The sequence below is a fragment of the Acinonyx jubatus genome, chromosome B1 (genome assembly GCF_027475565.1).
Source record: "Acinonyx jubatus isolate Ajub_Pintada_27869175 chromosome B1, VMU_Ajub_asm_v1.0, whole genome shotgun sequence".
In the NCBI taxonomy this organism is placed as follows: domain Eukaryota; kingdom Metazoa; phylum Chordata; class Mammalia; order Carnivora; family Felidae; genus Acinonyx; species Acinonyx jubatus.
The window spans coordinates 78,181,913-78,198,878 of record NC_069382.1 but is presented as its reverse complement, the minus strand read 5'-3'; the positions used below and the strand labels follow the sequence as shown (position 1 = coordinate 78,198,878).

The following is a 16,966-nucleotide window of genomic DNA, read 5'->3' as shown; positions in this document are numbered from 1 at the left end:
TCAGTTGGTTGAGGTTCCAACTTCGGCTCAGGTCATGATCTCGCGGTCTGTGAGTTTGAGCCCCGCGTCGGGCTCTCTGCTGACAGCTCACAGCCTGGAGCCTGCTTCGGATTCTGTGTCTCCCTCTCTCTCTGCCCCTACCCTACTCATGCTGTCTCTCTCTCTCTCTCTCTCTCTCTCTCTCTCTCTGCCAAAAATAAATAAACATTAAAAAAATTCTTAAACGTAAAGATGAACAGAAAGAGGAGCCACACAAGCTGGAACCTCAGGGAGTCAGATTACAAAGTTAAAAGTTGGGTGACCAACTGTCTTGGTGTTCCTGGGACTAAGGGGCTCCCAGGACATGAAATTTTCATTGCTCAATGTCCCTGACAAACCAAGATAAATTCCTGCCCTAGAACCTATAATTGTTTGGAGTTTTGCTGAATCAAAGATTCAGAATGTGAAAGAACAGTAGCAAAAAGAAAAGGAAATTAGATTTCTTTAATGTGTTTTGAGAAAATATTTAAATGTAGGTGTTCCTTATTATCTGGACTGTCAGACTTTACTTTGCTTTTTTTTAATATTTATTTTTGAAAGAGAGAGAGAGAGTGAACAAGGGAAGAGCAGAGAAAGAGGGAGGAACAGAATCTGAAGCAAGCTCCAGGCTCTGAGCTGTCAGCACAGAGCCCAACATGGGGCTCAAACCCACAGATGTGAGATCATGACCTGAGCCGAAGTCAGACATCTAACAGACTGAGCTACCAGAGACTGTATTTCTTTGGTTGTAGCTTTATTCAGAGACTAGTTCATATGGGTCCTAACTTTTGCGTTAGTCACCTACTAATGAAAGAAAACACATGATTATTATTAATACTGTCAGGAATTTATTAAAAAATTAATATGCCAGCCACAAACTGAAGTGCTTTCCATGATTATCTCAAATTACTGTCACAACAACAACCTGGGTTTGATTCCTTTCCTGCCATCTATGCAGGATAATGAGAGATTTCCTTGCAGGTAGTGAAGGATCCATAGATAGAATTGTTTTTAGATTTATTATTATTATTATTATTATTATTATTATTATTACTACTACTCCCTAGTATGACTATGACTATTCTCTACTACTGCTACAACTACTGATCACTATCATCATCATCATGCCATATCATACAGCAGTTAATTGCAGAAGCAGGTTTAAAACTGGCTCTCCCTTATTATCGAAACATTAAAACGCAACCTGAGAAAGCATTTAATAAAGACCCCTGGCATCCAAAAGGTTCTTTGTAACATGGCCACAAAGGTGCACATAAGAATGCACAAAAATTTAAATGGCACAGAGGACCAAGAAGCAAATTCAATGTCATGGAATCTTTGGCACTAATGATCTTTCTTTATAATATTTTCCAAGTAAAATATAAAACAAGTGGCATTTACTGAGTTGGGTTTATTTTTTATTTCTTTTGGCTTCTATGTATGTACCATGAACACATCGATGACGATTAATCCTTCAGAATTTTGTAGTACAGATTTGAGAGTATAGTAACAGAGGGTCCACAAGCTAACCCAACCGAGATCTAATTTTCTGGAGCTGTATTTCTGTAAAAATCAACAAAATAACAGACCTAATGCTATTTTGGCTCTGTAATTACTGACTCGTCTTGCCATCTTGCCTCTGTCATCTCTATTTGACATAATAAAATATTAGCACACGCTCACGATAAAATGTTATTAGCACACACTCACGTATATGAATGTTTCTAAATAGGCATAAATGGAAGAACAGCTTGTAACACTCACTTTTTCACACACAAATGATTCCACGTGGTCATTTTCATTACACGAGATACACTATTAATGAAAAAAATTAGAAAAATAAGTTAAAGTAAGAAAATTTAAATCATCCATAATCCCACAACCTGGGGTAACTATTGTTAATACTTTGTTATTTCTATTTCTGACTTTTTCTAAACAAATAAAAAATCATACACAGGTAAATATACACAAAATTTTTAATGCACTGAATTATAATCCTTTTCCTATAGCAGATGTTGTAAATATCTCCCCATATACAGTACATATAATTATTATATTGTATATCATGGTTTTAAATAGTTGCCTGGAATTCAATTCTGTCAATTCGCCATAAGGTCCTACTCATTCCACTGTTCATGGCAAGTTGAGTTGTTTATATTTCCTTGCTATTATACACAATACATTTTTATAAACATCCTTGTTTATACACCTTGGCACAAAGTATTTCCTTAGACATAAAAATTCCTAGAGATGGGATTATGACATCAGAAACTGCATTTTTAATTTATTTTTTATTTTAGAGACACAGTGTGTGTGCATGGGGCGGGGGGAGGGGTGAGAAGGGGCAGAGAGAGAATCTTAAGCAGGCCCTGAAAGAGGGCACAATCCCATGACCCTGGGATCGTGACCTAAGCCAAAATCGAGAGTAGACACTCAACCAACTGAGCCACCCAGGTGCCCCAGAAACTGCATATTTTTAAGGCTTCTTATACATACTTTATAGTAAGTACTATGCATTTATTTGTAAAACATGTACATAAATGTTATATCTACAGAACCAGTGCACTGGTTTGTACTCCCAGCAGCAGGTATAAACCATTCTGTCCCATTGCCCTTTACAGCCGAGTGAGCCAGTGGCTTGCCTGGGTGTCATGGTCTCCGACAGAAAATATCTACAAGACACTCTCATCAGTGATACCCTTATAACCCAACCCCAGCTGCTGTAAGGACTTCCTGCCCCACTGGCTGGTGAATAGCTGCTGACAACATCCATGGGTACTGTGATGTCGCAAGCTAGGAAGAAAACCAGCATTCAAAAGTAACAAGGCGATTGAGAATTGCTAGCCACTGTCAGAAAAGTTTTGATTTTTAAATGCATATCTGTTTTGTTTTAACAAATGGGACAGAAAAAAAAGGATGGGTCACATTTGGCAAATAAGAATACTTTTTCCTCAGAGAAAAACTGTAAAAAAGACAGAAGAATCATTACAGATTTATAAAATCTGCTACAAATGTCCTGCCAGTTAGAGTATGATATTAAAATGACAAGGAGGCAAAATTTAAAACAAATTTTTCCCATGCTTGGATAATAATATTTTCAATCATTTCCTAACTGGAAGATTTCAAAACTAAAACCCAAGTGTCTCAGTAGATGTAAGCAAGGGCAAAGCAATGGAATAAGATAGACTGTCTCTTCCTCAGTTTGCTGGCTTTGCACTGAAGGGAGATACTGCCTACATCTTACTGGGCCGATCTAGCCTCTCCTGGAGCCCAGAGAGCAGAAAGAGAAGATCCAGCGAAGCCAGACCTGGGGAGACACCAGACATGTGCACACCACTGGTGAGGATGCAGGTTGGGAAAAGGCAGGAGTGCCGTATCCACTCAGGGCAAGCTGATAGATGAAAGTACTATCTTCTACATCATAGGCCATGAAAAAGAAGTTTCTTAATTATTTTACAAATAATTGCCTGGTGCTTACTTAGGCTTTCTCAACAGTCGCTCATTTCATCCTGGGACAAATTATCCCTATCTTCCAATAAGGAAACTGAGGCATACAGAGAATAAATATTTTCCCCAAGATATTAACGGCTCATCAGTGGGAAAACTAGAATTTACACCCAGGGAGCCTGGCTCTAAAGCTCCACAATCTTAGCTATATCAGATGTCATCTCTTAGTCCACAGTTACAAAGACAGGGTAGGACTGAAGGTCTGAAGCCTAAAGTTCAAGTTCCAGGGCCACCTCCTATTAGCAGCTGTAAGAGACCAAAGTACATTTAATCTCTCCAAGGCTGAGGTTGCTAAAGCAGGTGACACCCAGATATCAGCTCTTTATCCTCCCCCTGCAACCCACGGCCCATGTCCACCTGCACGTGGGGCTCAGCCCACCTCTGAGCTCCCCATCCCACCCAGCTTCTCCTGAATTTGAATCTTCATTTTGACTCACTATCTGAGAGATTCTAATTCATACTAAAGTGTGATAATTATTCCCCTAGAGAAGCTTTTGATATAAAAACATCAGAACAAAAAATACTGTTTTTCTGAACATTTTGTACAGGACACAGAGTAGGGAAGGGAAATACACTGCATAGTGCAGAAAAATATACTTAAAAGTTCCCCATAAATATCCCCATTGGTCCTATAACTCCACACGGCCAAGTAGGGAAAGGAACTTTCAGTGCTGTTTCCTTTTTTCAGTTCCCAGAGTTGATAACTGTCTTCTCTTCTGAATTTCCACCTGGACACCTTTAAGGTATGAAACTTTAAGATCTCACTTCTTTCTTATAAGATGTAAAATAACTTATTTACTCATAAATTATTTAACAACTATAATGCTCCAAGGAGATAATGGTCATGAAAATCCCTCATGGAAATGAAGAGATACATTGACAGAAGGTATAGTTGATATCCCCAGAAAGACAGTATGAGCTGAATGACTAAAACCCTGGCATATCTAAACTTAGTGAAGGCCAGGTGCATGCCGAGTGTTTGGAGGTTCTACACGTTGGTGACTGATGCTCGATTAACACTTTCCCACAAACCACACCATGGCAGTTACAGCAGAGACAATACAGAGCTGGTTAAACAAAGTTCCAAGTCTGACTTCAAACAAGTCTTCTAAAAAAATGCAAACAGCCTCCTCCCTCTCAGTTTGCTATTTAATCCTACTGGTCTTTCTTTTACCATTTTACCTTCTTACTCTATAAAAGTCTCCAACAGATATTCTATACCCACTGTCTCCAATTTTTGCTCACCGCCTACGTCCTCCTGCCCCCTTGAAATGTGGACTCTCTCTCTCTCACCAGTGCTATAGCGAAATGGTTGCTTACATGTCCACCAAGACGTCCCTGGTGGGAAACACCATTCTCCTCATTCTCTGGTCCTCCCAACTGCATTTGACATTTTCAAGGTTACCTATGGAGGAGTTTCAAGTAAAAGAACTCCTATTCAAAGACAGATAAGATGAATCCATTTGTCCAATGACCTTTTGAAGTTATAAAAAGAATAGATTTTAACTACATGCTTTGCCAAGTCTCATGGCATCTTCTGAAGGCACAGCCAGTCCTTGGAAAATTCTTCCAAATCATACAGTTCATATCAGAAAGAAATTTGATACAGCACTTCTCAAATTTGACAGCAATCCTAACAATTTACATGGCATTACCTAGCACAAGTATAAAGCTGAAACAATTTTTTCTACATTGTTAATAATAAAAAATAGATTTTAATCAATGAGGTAAGAAAAAAATATTCTCTCTATGGGAAATATTATAAAATTACTGTCTTATGCAGAGGTGATAAAAAAAGGATATAGTAAAAAAAAAACAAAAAACATAGAGGAAAACAGTAATCTAGAAGTGTGCAGGGCAGTGCATTAACCAGAACATTACACTGTTTTTCTGAATTTTATGACGTGTGTGGTATTTCTCTGAATTTATTAATTTCTAACTTCTTGTGATTTCTTGTTTCTAGTAAATACTTACATTTTATATACTTTTGTATTTTTAATTTTTAAGAGGATTTTGAAAAGGGGGTCTGAAAATTGTATGAGCTTCAGGCCCCCACAAACCCTGCACCCTATTAATTACACACTAATTCTTCGAATTATTCTTCGAATAATTCTTCAAAGAAATACAGACTATTAACTCAAGTGCTTTTCTGGATAATAAAAGTGAGGTATCATTACTAACATCTTGTTAAATGACAGTAATTCCTCTCATTTTCCCCATCTTCCTGGGCCCCCTACCGTTTCTCTGTCTATGAGTGTATGCACAACTGCGCTCCATGCTGAGAATGTAAGATAAATAGATAATACCGCTGCCTCAAGTAGATTCAAGCCTAATGAAGGGAAGAAGGAATGAACGCTAATAATTATGCAATAACCTGAAAAGTGCACTGAAGGAGTTAAGAGCAAAGCGTCCTCAGAGCACAGAGGGTGATTCCATCTGGGGAATTCAGAAAAAGTGCCGTAATAAAGGTAATAGCTGAACTGAGCATGAAAGAAGGAGAGGAAGTGTGGCTGGCAGAGCAGAGAGATGGCATCCATGTGGGGAAAGATGTAGGTTAATTTGTGTAAGCAGAGCATCAAAGCATTCTAAAGCCACTACCAAAACAAAGCCACTACCAAAAAGAGAAGAATCGCGAGCTTCACAGAAGAATTAATAAACGGTGAGTTTAGGGGTGCCTGGGTGGCTCAGTCGGTTGAGCGTCCGACTTCAGCTCAGGTCATGATCTCACAGTTTGTGGGTTCGAGTCCCGCATCAGGCTCTGCGCTCACCGCTTGCTCAGAGCCTGGAGCCTGCTTCCGATTCTGTGTCTCCTCTCTCTGCCCCTCCCCTGCTCATGCTTTGTCTCACTCTGTTTCTCAAAACTAAATAAATGTAAAAAACAAAAATTTTAAAAATAAATGGTGAGTTTATACGCAGCATCTTCAAATATACCAAACATTTATGAAGCTTGAAAATTTGCAGGCTGAAGCTCTATCAAGGAGGCTGGGCACTGAATCCTCCAATATGTGTTAGGTCTGTCACCTGGGACAGCTGTCTAATTTCTCCAAGCCTCAGTTTTTTCATCTGTTAAATGATTCTATCAGGACTCAGATCAAAAATCTGTTATGAGAACTAGGTCAATCACACATGGTATGAAGCAGCAGTGAGCAAATGGGATGTTATCAGTAAGTGAGGCTAACACATCCAGGTTTTGCTAACATTAAAGACAGACGTGAGTTGCACCTCTCCTTGTTACACTGAACACTAACTTGGGAAAGTCAGCACCTGTCAGCCAAAACAATCAAGCTGGAGGCAGGATAGTTCCTGCAAATAGCCAGAGTCTTCCAAAGAATTCCAGAAATGCTCTCACATTCTCTATCACATCCCTTTAAGCACAGACTAATTTAAACACAAGGCACTCCACGTCAGAAAGGTACACAGGGGACAAAGGCCAAAAAACAAATCCCAATGAAAAATAACCCTCTTGTTGGGAAATGAGCCCTCAATTCCATATGCTGGAAGATGTGGCTCAGGATATATTCCTGCAGAAGTCAAGGTCACATCACTTTTAGATTCGGCAAGAGTGTCTCCAGGTAGTTCTACTTTGCACTCCATGAAGAGAGCCCTTTTTCAGACAATTGCACCTAAAGCAATAGATTGATCCTTTCAGCTTTAATAGATCTGACTGCTTGTTTAATAGTAAAATGTGTGCATTTTTAAGGAGGGAACTCAACCTCCTGCATTTAGCCAAAGCAAATTATGGAGCAGGGAACTGTGTTATATTTCAGGCCAGCACACCATTAAACTTGTCGCTTTAGAAATTAAAAGGTAACTATTCAGTCCTAAAGATACCTAAAAGAGAAGGCTGAAACATATCTCTTGTCTCAGTAAGCCAACCTCTTTGGTTTTTGTGACCGGGGAATCTGAAACTATAGATACTTGCAAGCTGATCTCCCAAGAAATGTGCCTATAATAACAATCTGTCAATATCGGTTATGATTTTTTGCTTTGCTTTGTTTGTAGTACTATGGTACTACAATATGTTCATAATCTAGAACCTGAAATACATAGCAATTTCTTAGGCATGTAACAATTTCCCTTGAGCACAAAAATACAAGAACGTACGCTATGAAAAGTGTTGTCAATTAGATCTAATCAGTGCTGGTCTTCATATGAGAACATATAAACATGGGGCATCTCTGAACTTATTCCTTTTTCAGGTTTTTTTTCTAAGAACTAATTTCACTAAATGTGTTGTGCCAGAAGATCACAACAACCCTGGCTAATAATTTCTTAAAAGACAACCAGTGGGTCGTGAAAGGAGAAGGGACAAATCACTTCTTGAAGGAGGATCTACATGAAATGAAGGTTGTATTGTTTCCCTGGAATGAGACACTTTTACAGACCTCGTTATGTAAGACTGTAACAACCAATGGTCATAGATGAGAGGGTAGGCATTGTGCAGCCCTATGGACGTACTTACACACAGAATTACAATTTCTGAAGACAATATGCACTGATGGGCCTATGGCTTCTTACTACCAGACTGAATGATCTTATCTGGCCATGTGGAGCAAGTGATCATAGAACAGCTTTGGGAAAATATCATGCAAGTGGTAACTTTTGTGGCGCATCAGAGGATTATTATATGATGACATTAGATTAAACCTTTACTTAAGGTGGCATGAGTTCTAGAGAAAAAAAAAAACCCTACGTTTAAAAGAGTTACCTTTAAGAGGAAACTCAGATAAAATGTAGTAGATAATAGTTGTCGTGAGGCTCCATCCAGCCACACACCCTTATCTTCATGTTTTTTCTCACCAAATGTTATGAAAGAAGTTCCAAAAAAATATTTTATTGAGGGATGTGTGAAGGTTTCTATTATTTCTCAAGGCTACACTTCACCAGTCATGATTGCATGAGTATGGGATTCACCTTAATTTGCAGATAACCCGGGCACCTGGCAGCCTGCCTTCATCCTCTCAGGCCATCCTGGTGTCTTTGTCAGATTCAGGGCACACCAATAGTCTTTAGAATTTCACATTTATTTTATGAATATTTAAGGCAGTGTTTCCCAACTTTTCCCAAGTCATGGTACTTAGGGAAAATGATGGCATTTATACACTGCAGTAAAGAGATCAGGCAGTGTGTGTCCATAAGTAACTAGCTGGGGGTGGGGAGGAAAGTGGGACAAGGAGTTTAGACCCCTGGGTCATGCCCCACAGACCTGGACTGCATGGATCTGTATCTCCCCACACCAAGAACCCAGCACAGCATCTGCCAGGGAGATGCAGCCTTAAAAAGAAAGCAGATGTTTTCAAGCACTCCCTTGGGAACATTACAGATTCTTCATGGTAGAGGACCAGAAATAAATATTATTTATTAAAAGGCATTATTCTTATATTGTTGACTATATCTTACCCATTATTTAATTTTACTGCTATGAAAATAATTTATAAACAAACCATTTACTTATAGCCTTCTTTCCATCTCTTAATTCTCCGAGCACTTGGCATAAAGGTAGGGGAAAGTACACAGATTTTGGAGTAAAACAGACCTCCTTGAAAATATTGATTGTGTGTACATCTGGCCTCAGACAGATCCCACACTCGTTCTGAGCCTCAGTTCTCCCACATTAAATGGGAATACTAAAACCTACTTCAAAAAAGAATTACTGTTTTTTTTTTTAGTTTAAAATGTCAGTACCACAGAAAAATCGATGTTCATTAAATGTTAACTCATTTCGTCTTCCTAGAAGAGAATTAGTATTAGTATAGCAGTTAAATTCCCTGTATCTGTTACCTTCCCTAACTCCTTCTCCTACTCTCTTCTATTCTTCATCATCCTCCCTCTGCCACCTACCCACCTTGTTTTCTAGTTCTACATTCTTTGATGCCTCCTCCTTATCATGCTCATACTTTCTTCTCTCTCCAAACTGGGGCAAGGAGGGTGGAAAGGGGACACAGAGAAGAAGGAACAGGCAATATGGCTGTTTGATTGTATTCAACTCCCAACTCTTAAAGGCACTGCCCAAATCATTTCAAGTAATTATTAAAAAAAAAAATTAGCCCAAAATTATTGTATTCAAGTCCTACGCTGTTTGATCTCTCAGTGTCCATGAAGAACCACCCTTTGGATTGGTGGCTGTCAACCTTTACACTACTTTGCCATGCCAGAAAAAAACAACACAGACCCATCAGTAGGAAGAGTTCAAGGAAATAGTGAATCTTGTTAAGAGAGAGGGACTCAGATGGCAGGTACTCAAGTAAGATTTGCTTATTGCACTAATGTTTTAAATACCCACCAACACAAATATCTAAGGAAGCAAAATTGAGCTATGCTATGGATTCACAAATCAGATTGCTCCAGACCTAAAAAACAAATCAAGGTGAACCTAAAGTAAACTTAAAAGAAAGATATTAGATATTTACAATCCTTTCTTTCAGATTTTTTTGTTTCATTATCATCTGTGATACAGGGAAAACACAGAATATATTTAAAGTCAGCAAATATTCTCTGAGTTCTTCTAGCTTAATCACCAGAAAACAGTAAAAAAAAAAAAAAAAAAAGTTGACTATGACAATGTGGTAGAGACAGCAAGAACTCACCAGCCGATAAAACTTCCAAGACAATGATTTCCACAAAGAACTTGCAGGCTGGGATACATCTACAACCACTTTCTGAAATGCTTCCTCTGGTAGTTCAGATACTATGATCTTAGTTGAAGAGCAGGCAGCATGCCATCTTAACAAGCTTATAAACAAAAATATAACAATGATTTGGAAAGGCAGCAACATCAGTCATCTGAAACTGCCACTAATATAAAGCAAGTGTAGAAGGAGGAGAGCATGGGAGCCATTTTCACAGTCATCTCAATAAAGATTTATCTAATGGCACTACTCATAGCTCTTAAAATAACTACTGTTATTCTTTGTGATGCGATCACTCACAGGATTCTAGACATGGTGAGCCATGTGGGGAAAGGGGTTTCCGAAGGGGAAAGGACCCTACCTATATTGATGAACGTTTAGATTTGCCTATGAGATATGAGGCGCTCTGTAAAGATATAATGGTAATGACCCACAAGCCAAGAACCATAATACTGTCAATGGTTACAATTTTATTCTCTTGGTGAGAAAAATGACATCAGGTAGATTACGGTCATGTTACAAGTAAAAATTAATCGTGTGTATTTCATAAAATTATTAATATCTCTATATTAGTGTCTATATTAATATCTCTCCAATATATCTATATTAGACATTTCTGATTTATTTACACTTTTATGGTAATAAGATTTCATATAGTTTTGCAGAGTATTGTTTTAATAAGACTAAGGTTTGGATGGGAGCAGATGGCTTAGCTGCATGATGATAAAAGATGTCATTCACATAGAATTCAATATTAAAACCTTCCCCTGGAGTAGGGCAGCAAGGTGGCTCTGCATGAAAAGAAAAGAGGAATAAAGGAGGGAGGAGAAAGAAATACAGTAGGAATTGAAGAAATATCCTTCTAGGCAAAGGTTCACTTATAAAATGTGTCATTATTGGAGGGGTGTTAGGAAGCAAAGAAAATGTATTTAAAATGAAAATTACTGGTCTTCAATTTGAAAAGTAAAAATCCACATAGCGTGCCTGGATGGCTCCATCGGTTAAGCATCCAACTTTTGACTTCAGCTCAGATCAAGATCTCATGATCTTGACTTCAGCTCAGATCAGGATGTGGTTTGAGCCCCACATCTGGCTCTGTGCTGACTGCTCAGAGCCTGGAGACTGCTTCAGATTCTGTGTCTCCCTCTCTCTGCCCCTCCCCAGCTTGTGCTCTGTCACTCTCATTCTCAAAAATAAACATTAAAAAAAAAGAAGAAAGCAAAAATCCACAATGAAAGTGAGAGAGAACAGGAAACAGAAATAGAGGACAGACATTAGAGAAGGCTAGTTATCACTCCAGGCACCTCAGTCAGTTAGAATAATTAACTTTTCTACCATCCCTAAGCTCTTAACCAAAGAGCCAACAGAAGACAAAGTTGATGGAATTCTGCACTCCCCACCTGCATGGCTAGTTTAGCATATAAGCTTTTACAAGATGATTTTTTTATGTTTCATTGACCATCATTTTACAATTATTATATTGATACAATTATCCTTCCATACCAATGATACAATTAACCTTCCAACTGTAAATTTTTTTATGTTTAATAAAACTTCAGTAGTATACCCAGTAACAATAAAACCTCTGAATATTAGTACCATATTGCAGCTAAATTTTGATAGGCCATCACTTTAATATATCTATCTAATGCTGTAGCCAAATCATTTATTTTTGACTAACTCAAGGAAATTCCTCATTTTTGTAGAAATCTATTCGAAAAGTGGGTGTGTGTTTAGAATAAAGAAAGATTATGACTTGTTAGTAATCACACTGATAGACACATTCATACATATTGATTCTTTCTTGCTGGAACAGACACTTTAAAGTTTTTATATCCACTTAAATATTTTTTTTCTTGTTTAGAAGGTGCCTTGCATAAACAGATGATGTTTGAGATTCTGATTCCTCTGAACACAAGTTTTCTCTGGTGATCTAATGTGCTTGGTCAAATCATAAAGTTGAATTACAGAGTTCCATAGTCTATGTCAGAATACCAGTAGGCCCTTGTTTGTTTGTTTGTTTGTTGTTTTTTAAAAAGGCTATTCACAGTTTAAAACAACGATATATTCAGATTCATATTATGGCAAGATTGGGTAGATCTTTTTACTCCAAAAAAAAGGAAGAAAAAAATTCCCAGTGCTCCCTATAGTTCCCTATAGTTCCCAGTGTTCCCAAGTGACTCAGTTTGAGCCAAGGACATGGAGACAGATGAAACATACCACTTTCTTGCCTGTTTCATAAAGTGCAACGTGGCCGTCCATGAAGGCACCATGGAGACCATGTGCTGAATATGGATGCATCCCAAGATAAAGGACAGCAATCTCAAATGCTCTGGACAGTGATGTGAGAAAAAACCTTTACTGACCAAGTCACTAAGATTTGAGAGCTCATTTACGAATGTACCACAACTTAGCCCTATCTGTCCACTTGAGAAAATGGTACTGGCGATGGGTACTACCATCATAAAACTTTTAATATATGCCAGTGCATCAGGCACCAAAGAAGCTCATATCACAGGCTGGGAATATAGTGATATAAGTTGTGAGGTGGGAAAACAGGTTGTAGAGCTGTTAGTAATAACTTGATAGAATCCTGGGCGCCTGGGGGGCTCAGTTGGTTGAGAGTCCAACTTCAGCTCAGATCATGATCTCACGGTTCGTGGGTTCGAGCCATGCATCAGGCTCTGTGCTGACAGCTTGGAGCTTGGAGTCTGCTTTGGATTCTGTGTCTCCCTCTCTCTCTGTCCCTCCCCTCCCCTGCTGGTTCGCTCACTCTCTCTCTCTCAAAAATAAATAAAAACATTAAAAAAATTAAAAAATAAAAATAAAAAAAAATAACGTGATAGAATCCAACCTAGTAAGCCAGAAGCCTTACTGGAAGAAGGTGGGAAATAATCATACCATTAGTGTGCACTGGCTAATATAGGCTGGATTTTGCAATGCCTTAATTACATGAAAGCAGTAAGCTCAGAAAGAAGTGGCTGGTGTGAAACACTTTAAAATGTAATTTTTGGAGTACCTGGATGGCTCAGATGGTTAAGTATCTGACTCTTGATTTCGGCTAGGTCATGATCTCATTGTTCCAGCCCTGTTCCAGGGCTCATGAGTTCCAGCCCTGCATTGGGTATTGTGCTGACAGTATGGAGCTAGCTTGGGATTCTCTCTCTTTCCCTCTCTCTCTGCCCCTCCCTTACTCACACTCTCTCAAAATAAAATAAAATAAAAACTTAAAAAATGCAATTTTTATCTCAGGAGCTATACACTTCACTGAAGGAGTAGTATTTCCAAATTTCCACAGGGCCATTATATCTTTAACACTAAGGATGAACACCCTCTACTTTAAATCCACTAGCCAAACATCATCAGCTGCTCTATATTTAAGCCAGGCCTATTCATATTTGGTAATACAGAAGCAAAGACTGGAGGTGTGGAGAAAGAAAGCAATTAATACAGCTGTTATCACAGGTTGTCAGAAAATCCCTTCTGAGGGAGTGGGTTAGAATCCATTTGTAAATAGCATTATGGCCTTGAAAGGAATACTTCTGAATGAGTTAATTTTCACATCTAGAAGGAAAATAAGAAAGACGATACTATCTTATACTTTTCTTCTTTAGGCTATACAGCCTTAAATAATAGAAACCCAAACAAAATATTCAAATTCCCTTGAAAGACCTACTATAGATCAGGGTGGAGGGAGTTGGAAAGCATAAGCTGGTATTCATTTCCACGAGATGAACTTAATTTTCTATTTTGGGAGGCAATGCGTGAGAGTCATTGTTTAACATCATTCCACTTAGGCCGCAAAAATCTTCATAAAAGAAACCTTATGGGCGAATTTATGCCCCTTGTATTATGCCAAAATTCTGACAAGAGAAATCTTGGGCTTGGTGACCAGAAGGGTGGCCTTCTTATCCCAGAAGGAATGGCTTTGGTGACCCTCTGGACTGGGAACCTGGTTGGGGCAGATCCAGACAAACCATGTAGGTGCTATCTGGTAATACTAGAAGCTGAGAAGGGGGTAAAAGTTGCCATATCCCAGTCCTCAAGAGACAACCAAGCCAGAGAAAAGTTAATGAGATAATACGGTAAGTGTCTTGGGACACCTTGGGTGGCTCAGTCTGTTAAGCATCCAACTCTTGATTTCAGCTCAGATCATGATCTCAAGGTCGTGAGATTGAGCTCCACAGAGGGCTCTGCAATGAGCTTGTAACTTGGCTTGAGATTCTCTCTCCCCTCTCTCTCTGCCCCTCCTCCACTCTCTCTCACACACATGCTCTCTTTCTCTAAAAACAAACAAAATCTTAAAAAGAAAAAATACAGGGTAGGAATCTTACTGAAAGAAGACTCAGGAGATGTGGGCTCTAAAATGGATCCTTCCACTGACCAGATATGTGACTTTGAGACAAGTCACGCCTCCATTATGGACTTCATTCTCCTCTTCTACAAACGGAGGGAAATGGGCTTAATTATGGATTCTCAACTCAAGTACCTACAAGGATTCAGCAGGTGGTCTAATGGAGTGTGGGCCATGGCTAAGTATAAAACATGTGCCCTTCCAAAGGGACAGCAACTAGCTATTCAACACCAGCTGATTAACGGTATGCAGGACCACAGGCCCAGCATTGTCAAATTCCCCATTTTTTTTTTCAAGAGAGGCTAGACATCAGGGGTTTTATGGAGAATCTTTTCATTTACGAATGTTCACACCTAATTCCATTTTTTAAGTGTGGTATTGCCCGAATAACAAAATATCTGCTGGTATGGTGAAGCCTGGGGACTACATTCGTCCAACAGGCAGTCATCAAATAACTATTGCTAAATAAAATAATTTCTAAATCCCCTTCCATCTTTGAAGATAAATTTAAGCTCACTGCTTGATAAATGTTGCTTTGTTCCGTCTACCTATAATGCAATTTCTTTCTTTTTTCTAATTTTGAAAATAATTAGGAATGAACTCCCGTACACTCTGCTCAAATGCAATTTCTTTCTTTTTTCTAATTTTCAAAATAATTAGGAATGAACTCCCGTACACTCTGCTCAGGCACCGAAGATTAGGCTTATTCCCCCACTCCCCTGAAACTGCTCCAAATGCTATCCATGATCTGCTGACCACAAACTGGAAAAGTAATTGTCTTGCCTTCATTCTTTCTAATTTGTAGCAACTCAAACTGTTAGCAACACCTCTTCTTTAAAGCCAGCCATAAAAAACAACAACAAAACAGTCTCTTCTGGTTTTTCACATGTTTCTAATCACTTTGTCCCAGATTCTCTTGCTGCCTCTTGTATTCTTTCCACTTCCTAAATGTGGGTGTTCCCAGAGTCAGTCCCCAGCCCTTTATCATTGTAAGTGCTTATCCAAAGAGCTCATCTGTAATTTCACCTTCAAACATCACTAGTTTCATTCATATACACAAACATCTCCAATCCTGAGGAGCTCCAGCTAACACTTCACCCAATGGCCACTGGAACATTTCTACTTGGACTGTATTCCTCATTCCTTAAGTCTGGCATGTTCCAAATTTATTTTCTCCAAAACTTCTTCCTAGGTTACTCTTGCTACTAAAGATTTCCCACCTTTCCCCTGCTTACTCCAAGTTAAAATCTTAGTTATCTTTGACTTACCTTACTTCCACCTTCAATGACCTATTCACAACATTGGTAATGTTCATCTCTACTTTCTAAGGAAGGCTCCCACACTTACCACCTCAACATTAGATACACCACTAGCATCCTTCCTACTTCCTCACTCTTCTCTGCATTAGGCACTGACACCATGTTATCCCTTTTATCACCTTATAGACTCACTTCCATTGCCCAACGGGATAAATACCAACCTCCTGTATAAGGCATTTGCATATGGTCCTTATAGCCATCTTCCTCCTCCTTCTTTCAATATAAAAAACCTTCTATTCCATTCCAGTCTCATTATTGTTCTCCAAAGACTATATTTTGTTTGTGATTAGAATGTCCTCCCCTGTAATTTCCACATGTGTAAAGCCTTATCTATCATTCTTCAAAGCCCAACTCAATTTGCATCTTCCTCAGAACACTTGCTAAATTACCTAGGCCAAAGTAACCTCTTCTTTAAGAGTGTCTTGCCTATTCTAGGCTCTTTCATAAATTTCCACATAGATTTTACTGTCAGCTTTTTAAGTACTCATCTCTCTCCCATTCTCTCTCCACCAAACAAAAAAACAAAAACAAACAAAAAACCAAAAGCGAGAAACACAACATACCTCAGTTAAGATTTCCACTGTTATTTCTTTGAACTTTAGATCACTTTACCTCTTACTTACTTTACTGTATTTTTTTTCTTTTTGTTTTTTCTTTTTTCTTTTTTTTTTTTTTTTTTGGTCTGACTTGGCTTCATTCAGCATGATTTATGTTTAATCTGCTATTTTTTCTAGTTTCTGAAGATGAAAACTTGGAATATTGATGCAAAGCTTCTTTTTAATATAAGAATTAATGATATAAATTTCCTTTTGATCATTTCCTTTTACTATATTATGCACTTAAGTGCATCCCTAATTTTTACTGTTATATTTTCCTATTTATTCTATTCCAGATATTTTATAATTTCCCTTGTGACTTCCTCTTTGACTCCTGAGCTACGTAGAAGTGTGTTGTTTAATCATAAAATCTGTACTTATCCAGGTATCTTTTGGTTATTAATTTCCAGTTTAACTCTTGGATGGTCAGAAAATATACTTTTCCAGATTTCAATTCAGCAAAATTTCTGAGATTCATTTTATGGCCCAGAAGATGGTCTACTTTGATGAATGTTAAATGTCAATTAGGGCCCACTGGTGAAT

The 16,966-nt window shown here is 38.4% G+C and overlaps 1 protein-coding gene across 3 annotated transcripts in view; it reads right to left on the bottom strand.

Moving 5' to 3' along the window:
- TTC29 (tetratricopeptide repeat domain 29) overlaps positions 1-16,966 on the bottom strand; it is a 658,543-nt gene that overhangs the window by 508,131 nt on the left and 133,446 nt on the right. The window lies entirely within an intron of this gene.